The following is a 24,653-nucleotide window of genomic DNA, read 5'->3' as shown; positions in this document are numbered from 1 at the left end:
TGAGGAAGGGTGAATCTTGGGACACTAGGCACCTGGGTGTCTACTCTAAAGCTGCTAATTAAAATGGAGATTTATGTTTAGGGGTGTAACTTGCCCAATCACAAGGGACCATGTAATCTAGGGTCCTATAGACACTGTAACCAATGAGACGTCGTACTTGTAGTGCCGTCAATCAGGTGTGGTGTAGAGGGAAGGGCGTAGACGCCCACCCGATAAGAGTTATCCAATCCACTTGCGTTATTTCCATATACAGATATAGCACCTATACTTAAGTTACCTTTCTCAACCAATTGTATTGCATGATGATTTTTTGTAGAATTAGACGTCATTGATGAAGGATTTTGCCCATAAAAGAGGCTGTTGGACTAATGTTCGAGGAAGTCGGGGTGAGGCAGGTGTTCGTGATGCTGCTGATTTCCATAAACTGATGTATGTATCATTAAACAGACTTCCCTTTGCCAATTTACTGAGTCCTGATTATTGATCCTTTCCAGAGTATGTGAATCCTGCACTCTCTCCTCGCATGGTGCAGCTATCTTGTATTACTAGTTTTCGAGGGTGAGTACTGACCAATGGGCCCGTCAGTAATTTCCTCTCCTCGTCAACACGATGCTCGGGCAGCCCATTCATCTGTGCCATTCCCTCTGACATAACTTCTCAGCCTAATGCTTTACGCGCTTCTTCTTAATGATCGATTTTTATCCATCAGCTGTGATTTTGGATACCGAGGCTTGAGCCTCATTACTCCATCTTCTCGGGTTGAGTATGTAGTCGTGGGTTTGTATTCTTCTTGGTCTGTGTGGCCTTGTCACAGTAGGGATGGTTTCACATGGTCTTTGCAACAACGTGGTTCCATTTATGAGAAAGGCCTACTCGTGACTGACATCTAGGCCCCACTTCTGGTACTACATTATTTATCCATCTGTTCTATGACTTCTTTTTTGGGTGGGGAAGCACAATTCCAATAATTGTATTAACATACTGACATTGCCTCATTACTTTATAATGAGCAACCAATGCTCCCCTGGAACCCCAAGGGAGTTATCAGCAATCAGCCTGGGGATGGGAAAAAATATTAAACAAATTATCTTCTATCCAAACCTCAATTTATTTATTAGACTCTAGATCTTTAGCCATTCAATATGATATTGGAATCTTTAAAAATGAAATTAAACGTATCAATGGAAGGTTGAGTCAGACAGACAAGCGCATATCAACTACTGAAGACAGAGTAGAAGGATTGGATTGGATGCAACATAAACTACTTCAAATGGAGTCAGAAATATCGAATTCAGAGGATAGGAATAGAAGAGATAATATTAGAATGTATGGGACTCTGGAAAACTCTGAACTCAATGACCCTATTAAATTCCTATGTGATTGGATCCCTAAACTACTGAACATATCTTTTTTACGCCTCCTTTGGAGTTCAAAGAGCTCACAGAGTCAGACCTCAACTTGCCAATAATTCATCTCCTAGACTATTCATTGCCTGTCTTTTGCGTCATCAAGAAGCTCGTCTATTTCTCCAAACAGCAAAGAAACAATCTCCTTTAACCTTCCCGGGCGATAAAATGTACTTTCCTCCAGATTCATCGAAATCAACACAGGATAAAAGAGAATGGTTTTTGGAACTAAGACCTGCTCTTAAGAAACTGGACATCAAATAGGGACTGATGTGGCCAGCAAGAAGGACCCTCACTCCCCCTCATGGCATAACTAAATAGTTTACAAACCCTCATGTATTAATTGCTCTTATCAAAGCACTGGAATGACCCCATATGAATACCTCACCCAATGCCTATAACCCTTCGTCATTATGCTCCACCTCTCAACAACCTTTACTTACCTCAGTTTAGGTAAACTACTAAACATTTTAAAATAGTAAATCTCATCATTCCAGGAGCAGATTTGACCCTAAACCTTCTTCAAGTTTGCTGGATTCTTTGGATACATTAGAGGTAAGTCCATAATCGTCCATTAAGCAAATCGACCCGGATGTTGCAACCTCGGTAAAGGAAATACTACACTTGGTCCTATCATATCCTTCTCGTTATACATAACTGCACCTAATTTGTTCTAGAGGTCTCATGTTACTAGTACTTTATGTCCAGTTAGCCCGGCAGAGTACTTTTGGATTCACAACTTCCCATCCTGTTCCAGCCTATGGCTGACCCTTTGAAATGTTTATTTCCTTAGGTTATCATCTTCTTTACATCTTACATTTTTACACTCTTCTCCTCTTTTGAAACTTACTACTTGTTCTACCTTTTTATCTCAAATTTATTCCTTATATGTCCCATTCCCCTGTGTTTCTCCCCTTACCAAATTACTTATTTGGACACATTACAAAAGATTATGCATTGTTATGCAGTGTTTTTTAATCAACTGTAATTTACCTCTGCAGATGGTCATGTTATGTATATATAGTTTAAATTATCTGTATATTCACCACACATTCATTCTCACACTACAATGAGCATGAAACCTATATTGTGGAATGTTAAGGGTGTGAATAACCCCATTAAAAGGCAAAGAGTCCTCAGTCACTTAAGCAATAACAAAGCTGACATTGCATGCATCCAAGAAACACATTTGGATTCTATTGATGAAAATTATAAATTGAATAGACTTTGTGTGAAACACACTATTTCTGCTCCAGCAGTTGGGAAAAAGGGTGGAGTCATTATAATTGTCAGCAAGAGAATTAATTTCCAATTAATTGAAGAAGAACATGATATTGCAGGTTGTTGGTTGATTATTAGTGCCATTGTCAAACACTTCCCGGTCACTTTTGTCAATATCCATGGTCCCAATAACCCTGATCCACAATTTTGGCTAAACTTGAAAATAAAAATTGCACATTTAAATTATGACAGCATCATTATGTGGGGACTGCAATCAAATATGTGATTTTGTTATCGACCGGAAACCACATACCAGATTTATCACTACCAAATCACAAGCAATTTATTTTTTTACTTTAAAAATTATTTAAATCTAATTGACACTTGACTCTTCTATTTATTAATTTATCTTGAAGCATATATAGCACGCCAAGCCCAAAGCCATCTGGGCACTTTCTTACAGAGTGTAGCGGTAACAATTGTTACAAAGCAACTACAAGACAGACATAATGAGGACAAAAGAATTACAGATAGATGGTGTGAACATTATAATATACAAAGGTTTTGAGTACAGGTAGGATCAGGATGGGGTGGTGACGAGTTAGGTGGGAGAGGGTGCTAGGTTGCTTAGACGTTGGGCGAAGAGATGCGTTTTGAGTTGTTTCCTGAAGATCCTGAAAGAGTCTTGAGCTCTGATTGGGAGAGGCTGTGAGTTCCAGAGTTTGCTGGCGAATGTGGGGAAGCTGTTGCCGCCTGCCTTTTGGAGCTTGAATCTGGGCGTGGCTAGGCAGTGCTGATAGGTTACTCGGGTGGGTCTAGAGAGTTGTGTCATTGTGATGCTGTTTGACAGGTAGGCTGGGGCCATCTGGTGGAGATATTTATATATATTTCTGTCACACAGATCTAAAATAATGTACCTGTTACTCTCCCCCTCATTAATCACTATATAGACTGGACAACATTTTTATTAACTCATCCTTTGCCTCCGTAATCCTTCATTCAGAAATTAGCCCAATTGTCATCTCTAATCATGCCCCACTGTCCACCGTCTTAGAGTGGGATCTTACACCCAATTTTTCTTCCAGATGGAGATTTAATTCATTTTTATTAAACGATCCCACGTTTCTTCAACAAATCAAAACATTTTGTAATTATTTTTTAATTATAAATATTCCACAAAATACATCTGTGCAGAAAAGTTGGGATGCATTTAAAGCAACATTATGTGGCAGTGTTATACATTTTTAAGAAATCTCTAATAACTTACTCGAATATATAAAATGATTGAAATCATCATAACTTATTAACCCCACTGACATTACGTTTAAATCTCTTTCAGCCAAGCATATTGAATTTAACAAATTGAGCTCCAATAAGGCGTCTTACTCTTTACTAACAAGTAATGTTAATATTATGGTGAATCTAATATAGCTGAGAAAATATTAGCCTCATATCTGAAAAACAAAAAACAAAAAACAATTATTACTTCAGTTATCAATCAACAAGGCTAGAGTAACAAGCACTGTTCAAATTAACAATTCCTTCTTTGATTTCTATTCTGATCTCTATAAAGATGACATTTCAATTAATAATACTAACATTATCAACTTTTTACATACAAATACAAAAATTGGTGACAATCTGGTTGATTTGTCCTGTTTTGATTCTCCTATTACTGTACAAGTAACTCAAAACACTATTCTTCAAATTAAAACAGGCAAAGTTCCAGGTCCAGATAGGTTTCCTATTGATTTGTATTGCTCCTTTTCTGAATTACTTACCCCTACATTTTGTTGAATTATTTAACTTTTTTCTTTCTCAAAACTGTAGTTTCAGTACTTTTGGGGAAGCTGTATTAATTCTAGTCCTAAAACCAGAAAAGTATCCTTCTTGCCTTAAGAATTATCGCCCCATTCAATTAATTAACTCTGATTCTAAAGTTGTTGCTAAAATAATTGTTAATAGATTAGAACTTGTAGTGCCCAAACTCATTAATGTAGACCAATCAGGCTTTATTGAAGGAAAAGATGCCTCCTCCAACGCTAGATTACTTTTCAATTTTCTCTCCCATTCCCAAAATGCTTCTGATCCTGTAATCCTTCTTGCTTTAGATGCTGAAAAAGTTTTCGATCATGTCCATGGTCTTTTATGTTAGAATCCTTAAACAAAACACGGTCTAAATCCTACTTTCATCAAATTCATTAAACTCTTTTATTCTTCACCTTCTACTAGACTCTTCATTAATGGCTCCCTTTCTAAATCATTTCCTATCACACATGGCCCTAGACAAGGCTGCCCACTTCCCCCTCTATTATTTATTTTAGTCCTAGAGCCTCTGTTACTAATAATCAATTTGAATGACAATATTAAAGGTATCACTATAAATAATGTTACAAGGAAATTATCTGCTTATGCAGATTATATTCTTGTATACATATCTGGGTCATCCACTTCCATTCCCTCATTAATGAACACAATTAATAAATTCTCTATAGTGTCGGGATATAAATTAAATTATGATAAATCAGAAATTTTACCTCTTACCAATGCACATTCTATCTCTGATATCCCTTTGTTTGGAGCAAAGTGGTGCACTTCTTCTATTAAATATTTAGGTATCATTATATCAAAGGATGTTCCTTCAACCTTAACCCTGAATGAAAATGCCATTTATGAGAAAATGAACACCCTAATTAATCAATGGTCCCCGCTTTCTCTCGCCTTGTGGGGTTGTCTTGTCTCAATCAAAGTGATACTTGGACCTTTTATTTTATACTATCTCTCAATGATCCCACTTATGCTATCTTTAACATTCTTTAAAATAATTGACAAGCTTCTTTCCAAATTTCTCTGGAAAAATAAAAATCCCAAATTAGCTCTTTATAAGCTTAATGCAAATAAGGACAATGGGGGTATAAAGTTTCCTGATTTTCCAAAATATCAACAGGCCTTTCTTTTATGATAGGATTTTATGCATCAACTTTGCAAATTACATTTAGCAAATGCTCCTGCATGGATAAATATTGAGTCTTTGTTTATTATGCCTTTTTCAGTTATACATTTCCTTCAAATGTCATCTTGGCCTGGCATTAAAAGACGTCCTGTTTTACAGTCCATGAAAAATGCTTGGTATAGTTCATTACATTGTTTGGGTGTCATGCAAGATATATCTAATGCCTTTTTATGGTACAATAAATCTTTTCCTTTTAAACCAAAGCACATTTTTCTACAAAAATGGTACGCTATAGGTACCTTTCAAGTTAAACATATAATTCTTAACTACATTTCTATCCCATTTTCTGAACTATGCCTTTGTTCCAACCTAAATACCTCTGGATTTCAGTTGTATACCACTCTTATAAAGTTAATTGTTAAATATATGCCTTATTCCAATCAAAAAGAACCATCTAAATTTATAGAACAACTAAATCACTCTCCTTCCACTAAAGCGTCTAAATTATACTATGTTCTGAACCAACCTCAAGTAAACATTCCTCTTACTTCCAAATTATGCAAACAATGAGAATTAGATTGGAATTTGCAACCGTCACCTGATATATGGGTTAAAATCTGGAACCAAGCGTTCACCACTTCAGTCGCTGCTAATCTCGCACAGGCCCATGCTTTATTCTGCACAGATCTTATTTAACACCCAGTAGATGAGCCAAAATGTCTAATGTGACTTCTGATTTATGTTGGTCATGTCAATCCACATTTGCTGATTGTACTCACTCAATTTTCAAATGTAAATATGTGTACTCGTATTGGGAAGAAATGTGGGACCGTTTACAGCACATTTTCTAATTTCAGGAACCTTTAACTCTAGGAAACCTCATGGTTGGTATCTTAGTAAATCCGTATATGATGGTCATGCAATCCCCAGATTTATTTTGCTTTTTCATCTTAGTTGCTTTTCATCTTATTGCATCTAACTGGAAAACTGCTCAAATATTGTCTTATAATCTTTGGTGGAACTCTATCTGCGTGTTTCATAGAATAGAAAAGATGTATGCACTATTCTGCAGGAATGTATCGAAATTTGATAACAAATTGAATATATAATAGAAAAGATGTATACACTATCCTGCAGGAATGTATCAAAATTTGATAACAAATTGAATATATTTACAGCGTATTTGGTGTAACTTTCATGTATCTTATGGTTAAACTTGTTATATCCTCTCCTCTTTCCTGGTGTTTCACTTGTCTGTCTAGTTTGCCTCCCCTGCATGCCCCATATATTATATGAATATCATTAATTAACATTATCTAATACTTTTATTACATTGTTCCATTTCAACCTCACACAGTTGCAACCTTTATGCATTAGTATTACATTGCTTCTATTAAGTTCTCACGCTATAAACTTTTTATTTTCTGTGTGTATTCATCAATGTAGTGAAATGTTCTTTAAATGGTCAATAATAATAATTTAACAGAGACAGCCTATTCACTGTCTCCCCAGAAATAGGAACCCTCTGCCCATAGAATTCAATGGGAGTTGTGATTTTTCCATTAAATCAAATTGATGTGAGATTTTTCACATGCACAGGAAAAGCAAAAAGGTTTCACTGTTGGCACCAAAAAATATACATTACTAGCTGTAACTGGCACATCATACACTGACCTAGCACTCTCTCTCACGCTATGTCTCTGCCATTTTCTAGGAGGATGAGTGAGGTATCCATATCCATATCTTGGGAGGGATGTGGGCCTGTGTTTTTCTTTTGCAAAAACAGCTCTATGAAGAAAAAGAGGAAACTGTTGATTTTGCTAAGATTGTAAAGTGGCTCTCTTAAACAGTGTTCACTTCCAGTATAAATTGTAGTCACAATATGAAATGTGCTTATTTATTTATTTTGCAGTTGTAAGGCACTTATATATCAAGTACATTGTATTTTGAAGCACCTACAGGGCAACAGGGAGGGAACATGGGGTTGTAAATCAAATTACAATGGAAGATAGAGGCAGACTTACTATGCCTTGTGAGCATTCAGAATGTGGAAGTGCAGAGAGAGAGAGAGAGAGAAGTGATGGGGGGTTAATGCTAGGTGTACCAAGAGGGAAGTGCTAGGGGGTGAGCAGCATTAGGTGCCTAGGTGAGTGTTCAGCTGTCAATGAATAAGTTCAGGCATGTGGTGGCATATGCCTGTGGGTGCCAAGGCAAGTGCTGGGAGTGAGCGGAGGCTGAAGGCGATTGGACGCGGGAGGCCATGGCCCAAGAGGACACATAAGGGCCCTGGTAACCAATCTCAGCAACTCTGGGGTTAAGCAGAGGAGGGAGGAAGGGAAGGAGGAAGTGAAAAGGAAGGTCTTGAGGAGCTTCCAGAATTTGAGGAATATCTGTCTCAAAATGAAGAAGAAGGCAGAGGCTGTTCCATAGGAAGGAGCCTGTTGAGGAAAGAGATCAGCCACCAGCTTACTGTTTAGCAAAGCACTTGACACACACAGAGTTGGTGCCGGAGGAACATAAATATATGTAGGTAAATTCTTTATTTAGAGCAAGCTGTAGATAGCATGGATGAAGCAGAGAGATTTGAAATTGATCCTTGCAGCAACCAGCCGCCAGTGAAGAGCTTTTAGGGCTGAAGAAATGCGGTCCCTGGGCTTGAGGCCAAGGATACATCTTGAGGCCCTATTCTGGATTATCTGGAGGGGTCGTAAAGAAGAAGAGGGTTGATTAAGGAAAAGGCTATTGCAGTAGTCTAGCCTAGAAAGAACCACAACTCTAGAGACATTGTGCTTCTGGGGAAAATTGAGGAAAGGGAGAATTCCTTTGAGGAGGTAGAGTTGAAAGTTGGCATTCTTGGCAAGGTCCTGAATATGAGGGAGGAAGGATAGAGAGGAGTTGAAGGTGACTCCAAGGTTTCTGGCTTCAGATGATGGAGAAGGGGGAGAGTCCATGGAAGATGGCCAGAGTGAGGGGAAGAAAGAGGGAGCAAGAGTCCCATTAGGAAGGATCTCAATCTTGCTGGTGTTGAGGCAAAGATAATTGGAAGTACACCAGGACTGGGTGGCAGATAGGCAGTCAGGAATGATGGGGGAAGTAAGGAGAGGGTCATAGGGAAGTTTGAAAAAGAGTTGTGTGTCATCTGCATAACACTGGAAGTTAGAGGAGAAGGTGGAACTGAGGTGTGCATGCAGATCAAGTTAGGTGTTAAAAAGCCACAGAGAAAGGTTTGAACCCTGGAGGACACCACAGGTGAAGATAGAGGTGGGCGAGGAGGAGGAGCCCAGAATAACCTGGGACCTTCAGGTCATTGAGGAAGGAGGTCAGCGATTCTAGTGCCCGCTCCGAGATACCCAGGGTATCGTGGAGGCGTTTTATGAGGATGGAGAAGTTCACCATCTCAAATACATAGGAGAGATCAAGTAGAAAGAGAACAGCTGGAGAGTTGGAATCAAGAGAAGCAAGCAGTTCCTCACGCGTGTTCAGAAGAGCTGTTTCCATGCCTCTGGATGCTTGTGGTCCAGATTGATCGTTGTGGAGGCAGCCAATAAGTTCAATGTGCTGGGTGAGTTGGTGGAAGAGAAGCTTCTCCAAGAGTTTACCAAGGAAGTGGGTGACAGACATGGGGCTGTAGTTGGCTGGACAAGACAGGTCTACAGAAGGTTTTTTCAGGGTTGGGCGCACATGGGAGTGCTTGAGGCAAGAGGATAAAGATCCAGTAGCAAAAGAGTGGTTGCAGAAATCAGCAAGTGTAGGGGCAAGAGAGCCAACATTGTCATTAATGGTTCTGGAGGAGCAGGGGGAATCTGTTTGGAGGAGACCTTCATGTAGGGGACAACTCTGGTGACCTCATCAGGTGTGATAGGAGAGAAGGTGGAGAGAAACGCAGAGGGAGGATGGGGGGCCGTAGGAGGCATCCAGGTGTGGGAAGGGGAGGAGTAGGAGACAGAAAGGGTGGGAAGGATGTCCTGAGTTTTTGCAGTCAAGTGTGTGGCCAGTGCATTTTGGAGGGCTTGGGATGGAAGAGGTGAGAGGAGACTGCAGAAGGGTTGGCTAGTTCCTTGTAGATTTTAAAGAATTCAGCCGTGTTGTTGGATGCACTAGAGATGCGAGCCTGGATGTGGTCCCTTTTCTTGGTGCGGATGGAAAGTCTGTATTGCCTCTGGAGGCGACAGGCCAGTTTGTCAGAGGGTGAGCCTGAGGTCAGCCACTTCTGCTCCGCAGCTTTCCTCAGTTGTCCACTGAGGAAAGCATATTATCAAAACATTATTATCATTTGTCTCTGGTAAAAGGTTATTATTCAAAGGTGAACAATCGGGTAGACGTCCTATTGCATTCTTTCAAAAGAAATCTATGAGAAAGGGGTAGGGGGAAATAGCACCAGTGAGGTTTCCAGCCTAATTTGCATATATCATAGAGTATTTTTAGAGCATAAGAAGGGACACATATTTTTATATTTGACAAGTCATGTCTGTGATAAAAGCGTTTTGTGTTTCCCCTAGTACATAATGCACACTCAGGCTGGTGTTCATTTAATTTTTCACGACTCATCATAATATGAAACTGTTTATAGCATTGAAGCATGTATACGGATTTAGACAGCCAAACACTTTAACTTTGAGGATACAATATCTGTGACATAAGTCCAATGGAATCCTAAGGTAATGTTTCCATTCCTCGTGCAGAGGTTTAGCTGGATTACAGGATAAAGCTGGATGTGCGCATGCCCAGTGTGTATTGCACAGTCATCCTAAGAGAATTTCATACATGTAGGATAATAAAAACAGAAAACATGTTCTTGTCATACTCCTTCTTGATGTCATTCTTGAATGTATCTGGTAACACATGTGTACTGCACATCTCAATCTCACCTCGCCTGAATGCAAATCTCTCTCTGACTCAAAACAATCACCTTGCTCTTCGTAACAAACAGTTGCCGCTATTACCAGATTCCATCGGGATCCATCATCAAATCGAACCTATTTCTTTCCACCTTTAGTAGCCTTCAAGGGATCCATGAAAATGTACGAATCCTCAAGAGCATGCAGGGGACCTCGGATATGAACCATGTCCTCGATCACCGCAGGGGTACATTTAAAAAGGTCTTTCATCACGATCTGCTTCCTCCTTGACAGAATCCATCACCCTATCCATAGCCTTAATTATTGGCCCATTGAATCCCAAACATTCCAGAACCAACATAGATCCCACTTCTCTAACATGCATCGTGCAAACAGGTGATTACAGGGTAACAACATGGGGGGTCATCCAGCATGTTAAAACGTGATCTCCCAAAATGTCGAGTCAGTCTAAACCATTTGCAATTGTCAGCTGTGTTTAAAAAAAAAATAAAAAAAAACGATTCGACTTTCCATTAATTTTCTCAATGGGGGAGGGTATAACAACGTATATCAGGGTCCATGAACATGGGGCCTCCTTACAAGTTTGGCGGAATTACAGACTCAAATACGGTTAGATTACAGCCCTGGACCTGGAGGCAAGCCCTCTAGATTCTGAGTTGGTGTTATTCCTCATTATGGAGTTCATTGGGGCTTGGAGGAATTACTGATTCTGGTTTCTTGGAATGTGTGCGGTTTCTCGAAATTGACAAAAAACTTTAACAGCTGTATGGGTGTGGCAAACGTTATTCCCTTACAGGAGTCCATGTCAACTACAAATCCTGAACTGGAGGGTTACCACTCCTGCTGTAGAAAAGCTACCAGAGGCACTAAGGGACGTCCGAAGGTGGGGGGCTGAGGGGACTGGCAATTGCAGATGAGCTTAATTTGTATTGTACTCATAACGAGGTTCCAACTGGGGTAAATGATTTATTAGCAATTCATATTGCTTTCCCTAGGTTGGACGTTGAGTTCTTGTTTGTGAATGTCTACTGGAATGCTGTCAGCCTTGCTCTTGTGGACATCCATGATGAACTGGACGTCTGGGGGTGGGGGACACTTTAATGCATCCTGTATAAATGGTGTTCATGACAAAACCCTAGCAACAGAACACTTACTCCCGTCACCTAAGGGTGCTTCAACTGGCTTTCTGTGGGATCAATGTTTGATGAACTGGGGCCTCAGAATTTGCCCAGTGAAAAGGAAATTGATTTGAGGCTCTTTACCTGGTGTAGAGGCTCCAAACAGCCATGTATTGAGCACTTTTATGTTTCCTCTGAGTTCGGTTTGCTGTGTGAAGCATGGGCTACAGGCGGTGAGGCCGGCAGTGACCGCTTTCCGTTACTGTTGACTATGCGTTTTTCTCCTGCCACTACTTGTCTTGACCCTGGTTTAGTTTTTGTGACTCCTGATGGGGGTGGCCAAGTGGTAAAATGGAACTCTGCTGCTTGTAAATCCTTCATAGTTATCTTGGACCACTTGTTGTGGAAGTAAGAAAATACTGCAGAGTACTTTTCCAAGGACAACTTAAACCAAACTTTTATACCAATAAGGGTAAACTTTTTAACGGGGCAAAAAACTCGCACTGCTGTGAAAAAAGGGTGAGGGGCGATAGGACAGCCGGAAGGAAGGTGTTAAGAGACTTGGCAACGTCATCCTTGAGGAGACTGACTTTTCCCATGCAAAGAAACAAATGAACGTGAAATACAAGAACTTTTTGAAATTCCTTAAACAGGACATTCACTTTAGTGAAAACCAAGTGATTCTAAAAACCTTGATTGAAAGTGTCACTGCTAAATGGGAAATTGACAGAGTCGCCCTTAAAAACGGAGTGTCCAATCAAGGACAAGCTTGGCTCACAAACTTCAGGAATAAATACAGCCAGCCAAAGGGGGACGTTTCATGTTTCGTTCCCTATAAACGAAAGGACGGTGCCATCTGCCCATGGAACGATGATGACATTCTTTGGGCAATAGGTAGAGCTGAGCCCTCAAGGGCCCTGGGCCCTGACGGTATCCCCCAGAGTTAATAAAGGAAGATCCGGGGGTTTGCCTTGTCCACTTGGGGTCCTGTTTAAACAAGCGTATTCGTGTATTCGTCCATGGTGGGAATTAATAATCATTCCTATATTTAAACAAGGAAACAGTGCAGACCCAAAAGGCCTATGGCCGCTATTGGACACCTCTAGCTAAATATTTGTGACACTACTTTTGAGGTACCTCATGTCCCACATCCACTCTCTGAACTTTGGTTTTGGCGAACTCGGTTCCCAACGCTGTTGTCAGGCATGGGTTTGGCTTTATATCCTTGGCTGCAAGAGCTACTTGGAGGAATCTAGCAGAGTTTACCAAATTCCTAAATCCTCCCAACAATTCCCTCTATCAGAGCTTGGGTTGGGACCAAACCCGGGACTCAGCAATTACTGTGAATGACAACTATTCTATGACAGATTGAGTCTTCTACTGAAGAACTACCCAACCATGGGCCCAATTCATAGAATCCAGCGCAGAAGCAGCGCAGAAGCAGCGCAAGCGCTGCGCCCCAAGACGGAGCGTGCGCCACGTCTGCACAAGCCATGGCACAAACCAGCAATTGTGGGGCACGCATATTCATGGATTTCTTTACGCATCAGTAGCTGTGGCGCAATGAACAGCAAGCATCGCCAGTAACGCCCCCAACACCGCCCTGTGCGCTGGAAAAATATGGCGCAAGGCCCCGTGCCATCCGTGGCCCAGCATACAGGCCCCCTCCATCGTAATCGAATGAAAGATTCAGAGCGTAGCCCGCTCGCACCAGCCAAATCACGTGGAAAGGGCCACGTGTGCTGCCATCAGCCAAGAACACACCCTGCAGGCAGCCCACACTACAACGGATCCGCCCACCACTTGCGACCATTCCCCGCAGGCAGCCCACACCACAAGGGACCTCCCCATCACCCATGACCATACCCCGCAGGCAGCCCACACCACAAGGGACCTCCCCATCACCCGTGACCATACCCTGCAGGCAGTCCACACCACAAGGGCCCCCCCCATAACCATGACCATACCCCGCAGGCAGCCCACACCACAAGGGACCCCCCATCACCCGTGACCATACCACGTAGGCAGCCTACATCACAAGCAACCTCCCCATCACCCATGATCATACCCCGCAGGCAGTCCACACCACAAGGGAGCCCCCATCACCTGTGACCATACCCCATAGGCAACCCACACCACAAGGGATCTCCACATCACCCGTGACCATACCCCGCAGGCAGGCCCTGACTCATGACCCCCCACCAGTGACGGCAACCTGCAGGCAGGCCCCTACTCATGTCCCCCGACCCCCACCAATGATGGCAACATGCAGGCAGGCCCTGACTCATTTCCCCCAACCCTCCACCAGTGATGGCAACCTGCAGGCAGGCCCCGACTCGTGTCCCCCTACCCCTCACCAGTGACAGCAACCTGCAGGCAGGCTACGACTCATGTCCACTCACCCTTCACCCTTCACCAGTGATGGCAACCTGCAGGCAGGCCCCGACTCATGTCTCCCCACCCCCACCAGTGATGGCAACCTACAGGCAGGCCCCGACTCATGCCCCGCCATGCCCCACCAGTGACAGCAACCTACAGGCAGGCCCCGACTCATGACACCCACCCCTCCAACACATTGGCCCAACATGCAATCATGTAGCATATGTCCACTAAAATGCCACCACACGCTGCCCCCCACAGTGCAACACAACAACCATTCATTGGTTGTACTCCCCAGTACATGCCCCATGGCATGGCAATCACAAATTCATACATGCATGTTTGCACACACATGAATAACATAGCTCAACAGCAGGGACATGTAACTGAGCCAAGGAAGAGTGAGACATGCACCAAACCATTGAGAGCAGACGCCACTTTGATTGCAAGGTATGAAAATGTATTAACGTAAAACACAACCAGTAAAATCAAAATGAATGTAATCCAAATGAAAATGAAATGGGAAAAAAAAATATGATGAAAAAAATGTAAAACACAAAAAAGTGGTCCATGTCCAATCATGCCTCTCAAATTGCAAACAGAAATAATAGAAAAAACATTTTGCCATGGTGAATAAAAACGTCCCAAAAAAGTTTTGGTCCAACTATATACAAAGCTACAAGGTCCATGATTCCAAAACATAAATCCAAATCTGAAAGAAACACATGAAGAAAGAACTATTTACAAGATGCAGAGCAAAGTCCATGAACTCCAAATTAAAAATAAATAAAAAGGAAACCTAACCCTAATTAACTATTTACAAAGGTAGTGGGCTAGTCCTACGACTCACCATTTCCCCCAAGAGTTTCGGCCAGGGCATCATCGAACTCTGCGTCTATTTCCCTGTGGCGGGGCTCTGCTCTCCCCTCGAGGACCCGCAGGGACTCCAACGTGTTCCTCTCAAACTCTCTGCGCGACTCCTCGAGGAACTCGGCCCGCCTCTCCCCCCAATGCAGAGTGTTCTCCGCCCTGGCGATGGTAAGTCGTGTCCTCTGTGCCCGCTGCTGCTCTGCTCCGATTTGCTGGCCCATTCACTGCAACACGGAAGAGATCCTTGTGTCAAGGTCCACGTTTCCCTCCTGCCCGATGGCCGATAGCTGCCTCCCTGATGTTGAGGGCCCCGAGTCCTGTCGCCTCCCACGTCAAGCCTGCTGCCACCGCCATAAAACCTGGTGCCTGCGCCTCCGGGACAGCCTCCGGGATGATGATAACCACTGGGGCTGTCGTGCACGTGCCCTGCTGCTTGGTGCATCCACTACGGTAACTACCTTGCTGATCCTCCTTCGACTCCCGACTGTGGCAGGGATGTGGTCTCCACCAGACTGGCCGGCGTGGTTGGGACAGGTACACAGGGGGCCCTGGTGGTATCTGGGCCGGAAGACAGCAGCGAGGACGACTGGCGCACAGTGGAGGAACAGGAGTAGGGGGTCACAGCAGTGGACAGCACACATAAGAAATGTGTGACTATGAGCTGAGCTAGCCAGTTATGAGGTGAAAGACCTCATTGTGATGATGTGCAAGCTCCTGATTGGAAGCCTGCACGTCAACAGGAATGGCGCCTGTACGCCTCACAATACCGGCTAGCATCGGCTCAACCCTGTCACGAATTGCTTCATCCGAGGGAGTGGAAGATCGGTTTCCGTGCATGCATCTGCTACCTGCAGACGGGTCTGCCCTGTGGCTTGCCATCAGGTGTATACTGATCCAGTTGCAGAGTCAGGGACAAGGTCAGTCACAGGCCCCTCCATGGTGACCTGCACTACCTCCGGCCCCTGATCCTGGATTGCACCAGTCACACCTACCTCATCACCCCCGCCGGGCCGCATGTGCTGGGCTGATGTGGCCTCCTCCTTGTCCACCACCAACTTGAATGACTCCCCACTGTCTTTCGGATCGGATTGCCCCTGTGTGGTCTCACCTGTCCCTCCCGCTGCCGAGGAGCTCACGATCGACTTCACCCTCTTGGGCCATCCCTCAGCAGTTGCGGCTGTTGTTGTGGAGGCAGCACCCGTCTCCTCGCTCCCGGAAGATGTTGGTACCTGGGAGGATGACTGGGCCCTGCGTCTCTGCCTGGTGGAGGCATCCCTGCTGCGGTGCTCCACAGTGACAACTCCGCTCTCTTCCTCTGTCGTCGCTGTGGATAGGGAGACATTGAACACAACCATCAGTGTATTGAACAAATGTCTGCTTGACACAAAGCAAATGCACATGAGTGGCACTGTCAAACGTCACAACCATCCTCACCCTCCCCAACACAAGGGCAGTGCAAGCAACACACATGCACAAACATGGATTCCATGTACAACAAACATTTACATCCGTGTACAAGGCACTGCAGGCACATCAGAAGGGGGGCTGAACCTCACATGCATCATGGTACATGCACATCACATACACACACATCACTTGACAGTCATGCATCAGGCCATGTAGACCTCCCATCACAGTGCACTTGGGAACAACTGGGCCGCATGAGTCAATTACGCATTGTGATGCTCATGTGTCATGCATCCATGGGGTTAGCCAGTCACACACTCACTACTCAGACACACGCACATGCACACCATGGATGCCCATGATGGTGACATAGGCACCCATGCGTCACACCTCTCGCATGCCCCAGTCCAGACACAGGTATGCAAACATGTGCACCTTGTTACATTCATTGATATGGGTCACGCTTGAATGGACTCACATGCAGCACTGTCAGGGACATGCACACATACATCTGTACAGGAGACACCCCAGACTTGAGGCAAGGTGCACATTACAGCCACACGTCAAGATACCCATGGACTATGGTGGACAAGATCACATGAACATTTACCAGTTGACTCCAGACGGAGCACCAAATCCAAGACCTGGGCATACAGCGCTGGGTCGATGCGCTCCAGGACCTGCACCTCATCGTTGGTCAACCGGTCCTGGTGCCTCGTTCGATCATCACCAGCCTTGAGGAGGCACTGGGCCTGGTTGAGGGTCCTGGACCTGAAGTCTTCCCAGCACTTACGGACATGTTGGTAGTCGCGGGGTGCCACCGCCTCCGCGTTGATGGCATCCACAATGTCCACCCAGATCTTACTCCATCATTTCTTGTCGAGTCGCCATGGTCCAGGGAAGAGGGCATCATAATGCCCTAGGACTTGCTCCACCAGGGTGACAACTTCTCTAGGAGAGAAGCTGACAGCCCTCTGCCTCTCTGCCAGGGGGTTGCCATTTGCCTCTGATGGTGTAGGGTCGGACATGGCAACCCCCGAGGCAGGTTTGGGTGGGCAAGGTGGTCCTGGGGCTGGGCTGTGGGGCAGTGGTATGGCAGTCGGGAGTCTTCAGGATCAGCAGAGGTGGTCACAACAGGTTCCCTGGCAATGGATTCAGTGCAGGCACCAAAATACAGGGCGCATGGGCAGCAGGCACACAGAGTGGCTGGCAGCAGCAGATGGCTCATAGGAGGCAGCTCGGGGCAGTTGGAGGCAGAGAAATAGTCTTGTGGGCAGGAGCGTGGGTCTTCTGTGTGCTGTCGCGTGGCCAGCCGGATGCAGAGTGACACCACACATGCGGAAACAGCATGTTAGCGTGTAGTCAGAGAAAAGGCCCTAAGTGTGTAAGTTACGTGATGCGTGTTGGACGTTGGGCATTGCGGTTCAGTACGGGTTAAAGGTCCGCATAGGACAACAGTGCAATATACGTTCTTTTCATGGAGACTGACGCGTGAGATTCATATTTTTGTGGGTTCAAAAGCAAATTGTTCACTACTGTGGCAGTGCGTACTTCTTGTTTTTGCGGGGGAGTTGACTAGCCACACACGCGTATGTGTTTTTCTTCATTTTTCCAAGACAGTGAGTCATGCATGCATTTTTCCCACTGTGGTTGCCCCTGTGTGTCGCGTTCCCATTTTTGAGGTCATAGTAGCCTATGTGTTCCACGCGTATGCATTTTTTGTGTTTCTGGGTGCCACAGCGTACTGCGGGACATGTTTTCATCGCACGTGGGCTACCGAGGGGTCGCTGCACGTTTGTTTTTGTTTTTGGGGTGCCTGAGCATTGCGTGACCCGTTATTATTTCCCCAGGGGTCACTTACAGTCTTGCTGGAGCACAGTGGTACGTTTTCCATCACATACCCTGCCCCCTCACTCCAATTGCCCAGGACAATTGTTGTCTGCACCTCCCATTGCGCTAGTACATCAGTGCCATGACTGGGAGGGTAACAAGTTTTAAGGGAGGCAAAGCTGGGTGACCTCCCAGAGGTGGCTGTGGTGGGTGACATGGCCAGGGTGGTCCACGAGGGCAAGGTGTCCAGGCCCATGCAGGGATAGCAATGCCACCCACCCAAGTGGGTCAGGGAGATGCAGCTGCTGCTGACATCCCCAGCACCCATCAGACCCGACAAACAGTGCCATCTGCTGTCTCGAGCAGCCAGGGTGTGGAAGCTGCTGGGGCAGCTGCGGCTACCACCACCCAGGCTAAGGGTCAGCCAGCCCGGACTGCAGTGGTCCTGGAACAGGCACTAGGTGACTCAATGGCAGTTTTCCGTGTCCGGAAGGCCAAGCCACGTGTGGTGCAGGTTGCTGTCACCAGTACACGTGGATCTGGAGCAGCAGTGTCATCTGCTGTCCCGAGCAGCCAGGGTGTGGAAGCTGCATGGGCAGCTGCAGCTACCACCACCCCTGCTCTGGGTCACCCAGCCAGGACTGGATTGGTCCCGGCCCTTGTCATCAAGGGAGGTGCGGTGCAGGGTTTTGGCAACAGCACGCAGCTGCCAATAGATGCAGTCCAACCTTCGGTTGTCACATCATTGCCTGATTCCATTGGCCAGTCCACCTGCACTTCAGCCCCTACTGACCAGAGTGGCACAAGACAATCAGGGTCCGCACCACACCGCAAGAGGAAGAAGCGTGCTCCAGTGGTACAGGCTCGTACCCCCGACACAGCTCAGGAGTCCCACACATCAAGGAAGAGGAATTTCTGTGTTGAGGAACTGGACAACTTGTGGACTATGTGAGGGATCATGGCCGCAACATGCTGGTGCGGGCCGGGAGCACACATACGCCTGCTCAGCATAGGGCCCACTGGCAGTGCCTCGCGGACTGTATCAGTGCCTTGGGACATGAGAGGCGCACAGCAGATGATGTCGTTAAGCGTTGGAATGACCTCTGACGCCGAGCGAAAGACAAGCTGGCTGCAATTTGTGCCTCTACTCTGGTGACTGGCAGTGGGACACCACCAGAGGATGAAGAACTCACTGCACATGAGGAGATAGCTGGTGATTTCATCGCAGTGGAGCAGGTCCAAGGCGTGAGAGACCTGCCAAATTATGAGACACAGTCCGGTGAATGGAGATGTGTGTGTTTCCAGGCCATGTGTATGTTGCTTGGGTGACGTGTTATGATTGTCTGCTAGTTCAGGCTACATTGACATGACTGCCATGTGTGACCCATGTGATGTTGGACTGATACGTGCTTGTTGTCATGCAGACTGCATACAAACCAGGTCCTGCACACAGAGGCAATCCTCATCACCACACCTGCTCCCTCCTTTCATGACAATCTCTGTGCAGCCTATCTTGGCCCTATTCTTGCTCCAACCCACGGTGGCTGATAGCCTGTGATGATCTTCCACTCAACACTCACCTTCTATCGTCACATGACTGACGTCTATGTGAGGTCACCCTGCAAGCTGTTCCTCCTCAGAGGCATTCTTCTTTGCCTCTACATCCCCCAGCAGCTCACTGTCTCCATGGGACTGGTAAATCTGATGGCAGACTATTGCAACGTGGTGTGCCCGAATGTATGTGATTATACACTCTTCCCTCTGCAACTCTGCCAGACCTAGACTGTGTGGAACGTCCTTTGGCCTTGGCGCAGGGTACCTCACTCGGACTGTGCAGATGGCTCAGGCTCACAGTGGCTATGAGTGTTCATTCCTGGACCCTGTGCATTCCCAGCAAGTGCATATGGGTCTTGGGCTAGCAATTCATTCTACTCCATCTCCAGTATTTGCTTCCTTGTCATGGTATTTGATCATCCCTTTCCTGCTCACTTAGGGTCAGTTGCTCCTCGTAGCCATTAGTTTGGGGCCCTCGCCTGTGTCAAGCAGAATCCTCCCTCTGATACAGCCTCCCTGCCTATATGCAAGTGCTGTTGTACTTTCTTCGGGTCTGGGGGCACATCTGATGCTTCCTCATGTGTTGTGCTTACTGTCCTCCTCTCCCCTGCTGTAGTCCCAGATGACTGAAAGAATGCAATTGACATCTGCCCACACTGTCTGCTACAACATGGTACTCTGAGCAACCATTTTGAGCCATGTACTACCTCCATGTACTACCTCCAAGCCATCCCCCGCCCTTTACTGTATCCCTACAACCCACCACCAACACTTTGCACAGAATGACTGCACTTGCCATTACACTGCCATCAGTTCACGACATTCTCAATACTCCCTCTGGGTTCTCAATGATAGTTGAGGTTGTACACATGTACTGCACTGCACCCACTCACTTCTGAACCCTGTTCTCCCCTTCCACATGCCTAGTCACTTGCGTGATGTCAAAGTGACGTGCCATTGATGAATCCATGTGCCTTCCTTCACTGTATTTCAACACCCTAGCGTCGTTGCAGCCTGTGACACGTGCGTTTTATCATAGTGATTCCAGTGATTTCAATGAAATGTCAAATGACATGCATTGTACATGGCTCATGGACAGTAGTATTGAGCTTCCATCTGGGTCTGGTTGACAGTTCAGGCATGGCTAAGCTACATGCCATCTGTGTGTTGGCATCTGTGATGTTTGTGGAAGGACTAACCCAGTCACAAGCTTGTGTGTGATGCAGGTGCTATGCAGTACATGTCTTATTTTTCCATTTCACACACATCCATGCCTTCTTTCTGGCTCCCCTTCCATCTCATTGACACTGCGTGCCTGATTGTGTGTCATGTGTGACATGGCTGGTTCATGTGTTGGCTGTCAACATTGTGATACCTATGTGTGTGGCCTGTGCTGTTAACATGTGTGTTCATGTCTTCTTTTGATTTTCTGCATGTGATGAGGCACTTAATGCAGTGGAAGAGGACGTAGAGGAGGAGGGGATGGTGGAAGAGGTGACGTATTCAGAGCCCCAACCAGGCACTAGTGGAGGCTGTGGTGTGGTGGTCCATGAAAATCCATTGGTGCTCCAGACCATCCTGGCCAGGGGTGTCTCTGAGTACACCTCTGAGGAGCCCTAGGCCTTTGGTGTGGAATCGGACATTGAACCCTCATTGCTGTTGCAGGTGAGTGATTCTGCTGTGGATGCTGTTCTGTCCGACACACCTGCAGGGGGGTAGACCCCTCACGGAGCCAGTTAGTCTGTTTGCTGCTGTTCCTGGGGCAGCTCAGCAAGGGAGGAATGCAGTCCTGCAGCCAAAGGCAGTGCCAGCGCAGCAAGAGCCAGGTATCCTTGGGCCAAAACAGGTGTGGTGTCCGGCAACGCGGTGGCTATGTGCCACCCGGGAATACTGTGTGGGAGAATTCCATGTATGCCATTGCACAGCAACAGGGGGCATCATGTTAGATGATGGCTGAGGGGGTGGAAAGGGTGGCCAATTCCATGCTCCCCCTGAAAGGCAGATGGACCACCAGCAGCAGGCAGTGTGGTCCACATGCCGCTTGCGCAGGCTGGACATGTTGGCCGCCAATAGGGACTGACGGGCTGAAATGGGGGCTCTGCTAACAGCCATAGCTGCAGAGGCAGAAGCCCACAGGGATGCGTCGAGGGAAGAGAACACCTCCCTCCGATCTACTCTCGCTGCACTTGAGGTGGCCAGAAGTAGACAGGCAGAACAGCAGATGGAGCAGCTGACATACAACATCTCTGCTGAACTCTGTGCAACCAGGGAGGTCTTGCAGGCAGAACTCTGTGCTACATGTGTGGTGCTGCATGGGGACTTCCGTACCATCATTATGCAGAATCAGACCTTTCAGGCCCATATGCTTGCTGCAATTGAGGAGCATACCAGGGCTATGCATGGTCAGCCTCCCGAACCAGACACACCTTCTAATATTACACCTGAGGGGTACGACAGTGGCGACACCTCTCCCACTATAGGCTAGCCGTGCAGGCCATGAACCCATGGAGGTTTTGTTTTATTCTCAACAGCCACGCATGTGGGTGGTGAGGTGCACCCTGCACCTCCTCCCTCCAGCTGGGTCCCCCCTCCACGCCCCGGTCCACCCTGGCCATTCTTTTTTTTGTGGCTATTGTGCATTCATGTAACAATGTGTTGCTTTGTTTGGCATCCGAAGGCATCCACTGTGTGTGTTCTGGCTGCGCCCATACAGGACTGTCTCGTGTTTGTGTTTGTGGCTTGGGGTCCGGACACATATGCCACTCCTGCTTCCCCCTTCCATGGGCTTCCAAGGAGGGCAGCATGTGACAGTGACTTACACAGAGGCATTGGGCTTCCATAATTTATGTGGCCAGTCTGAAGTCCAACCTGTGTATACATCCCTAGTGGGGATTCATGATTGTTTGTCCAGTGCATGGTTAGCATGCATTTTGGTTTGTATATTGGTAAATGGGCATTATTAAAGTTACATCTTCATGTATTACCTTGCCTGTCTCCATTACTGATACCCTTCATGCTATATGTGTTGCCCTGCCCCCTTTAGCTAGCAGAGACACACTCAAGATAGGAGGGGTCCATGTGGTGGCTTTGTCACATTGAGGCACTTGTGCTATGTGCTATTGTGATTGGTCACTGTCTGACATCGTCACTGTTGGGTCCTGTGTTTATGATATGTTATGTTGGTAAATGGATGTTCCTGTGTACGGTTTCATTTTGATGTGTCGGAGGGAATTGTTTCTGACCTATTTCCATTTGGCAATGTGCACTTTGTGACAGTTGTGTCATGTGTTGTGCATTTACTTTGGACTTTTTACATTGCATGCCATGGTGTGGTGTGTTGGCTGGGTGGCATGGAGTTTAGGTTGTAGGTGACATACTAGTCTTTGGATGTGCTATTTTGCATGGGGTTAGTTGCATACTGCATCTTGAATGTGTGCCTTTTGGTCACATGGAATTGTGTTGGTTTAAGTAGCTAGGGATGCACACAATGTAGCACTTCCAAGGACACATTCTCAGGCTGGTAAGGTTGTGACAGTTGATTGTCCCTTTGTCTTCATCAATTGTCACCTGGAATGTGCCAAGCCTGTGTGCACTCTGCAAGGGTGGGATTTTAGGTGAAAAATTGTGCCACAAGCTGGGTACGGGTTTCCTCGCCACGTGCCCGTTCCCCTACCATTCGCAGCAGCCATTCATGTGGTTAGGGATGTGGGGGCACCACCATGTCCACCGGTACTCCCCGCCGGGTTGCTACATTGTGCAGGACACATGCTGCCAGAAAGATTCGGCACACTACTGGTGGTGCATATAGTATAATCCACCGCAGTGGTCAAGGGAGTGGAAGTATGACTTTAGTACTCCGAATGTGCACTCCACTATGGCCCTGGTTGCAACATGGGCTGCGTTATAGCTTAGCTGGGGTGATGTGGTGGGGTTTCGTATTTGCGTCATCATGTAGGTGCTCAGAGGGTAGGCACTGTCCCCTGGGGAGGTGATAATTGTTGTCATTAGTTGGGTTTGTCTATTTGTCTGCGTGACATGCATGCATGTGCAAGGCATGTGTACTCACCAATGAGCCATGTGTTGCCATGCCTCCCAGCTTCCAGGTCCCGGTTTAGGGGTGACATTCTGAATATGAAACTATCATGGGTGGACACTATATTGTTGGCTTAGACAGAGGTAATGATTCCCTTGGCATCACATACAACCTGCACGTTGATGGAATGCCAGTGCTTGCGATTGCGATTGATGTGCTCAGTGGCCCTAGGTGGACGTAGGGCCACATGGGTGCAATCAATGGCACCAAGCACTTTGGGGAAGTGTGCCACCCCGTAAAAGTCCTAGACCATGGCCAACCTTTCTGCGGGTGTTCTGGGCATGTATATGTGCCTGCGGACTGAGGGGCATGCAGTCATGATTGCCAACACCTAGTGTAGGCAGCATGACTGCGTGGGCTGTGAGATGCCCCCAGCTATGGCAGTTGTCTGCCTAAATGACCCAGTGGGCAAAAAATGTAGTACATTGAGCATCTTTTCCAAGGGGCTCAGTGCTTGGGAGCAAAGGGTGGGTGGTGTGTGGTCATCCTCCCACTCAGTAACGAGGTCTAGGATGACATGAGGTGGAAACCTATACCTGCCATAGACCTGGTCATCAGGCATCCCAAAAAGGCTGGCCCTGGGTAAAAAATGTGGGTCCTGTCTATCCTCCTCCTCCTCCTCCTCCTGCGGTGTCCCACGATCACTTGTGCGAGGAATGGTACATTAATCGTAGCTGTATACGTGTGTTTGTTGTTTGCGTGCACGTTCATGCATTGGTTTTGGTGCACGGAGGCGCTTACGCCAGCTTTCACGTGATGTACGTGTTTCCGGGTTTGTGCATCTTTTGCCGCGGCTGGTGAATCCTGTTTGATTCCATGGATACATGTTGCTAGCGTGCGTGTGGGCGTTGCGAGGATTTTACTACAGTGCATAACCCCGTAACGCCCACATTTTCGCATGTTGTTCCCCATTCCACGTGTTCTGCCCCCTTTTTAGATGTGTGCGCTGGATGGTGTGTGCCT

This window comes from Ambystoma mexicanum, chromosome 3q (assembly GCF_040938575.1).
Source record: "Ambystoma mexicanum isolate Mex_15411 chromosome 3q, UKY_AmexF1_1, whole genome shotgun sequence".
In the NCBI taxonomy this organism is placed as follows: Eukaryota; Metazoa; Chordata; class Amphibia; order Caudata; family Ambystomatidae; genus Ambystoma; species Ambystoma mexicanum.
This window is presented reverse-complemented; position numbering follows the sequence as displayed.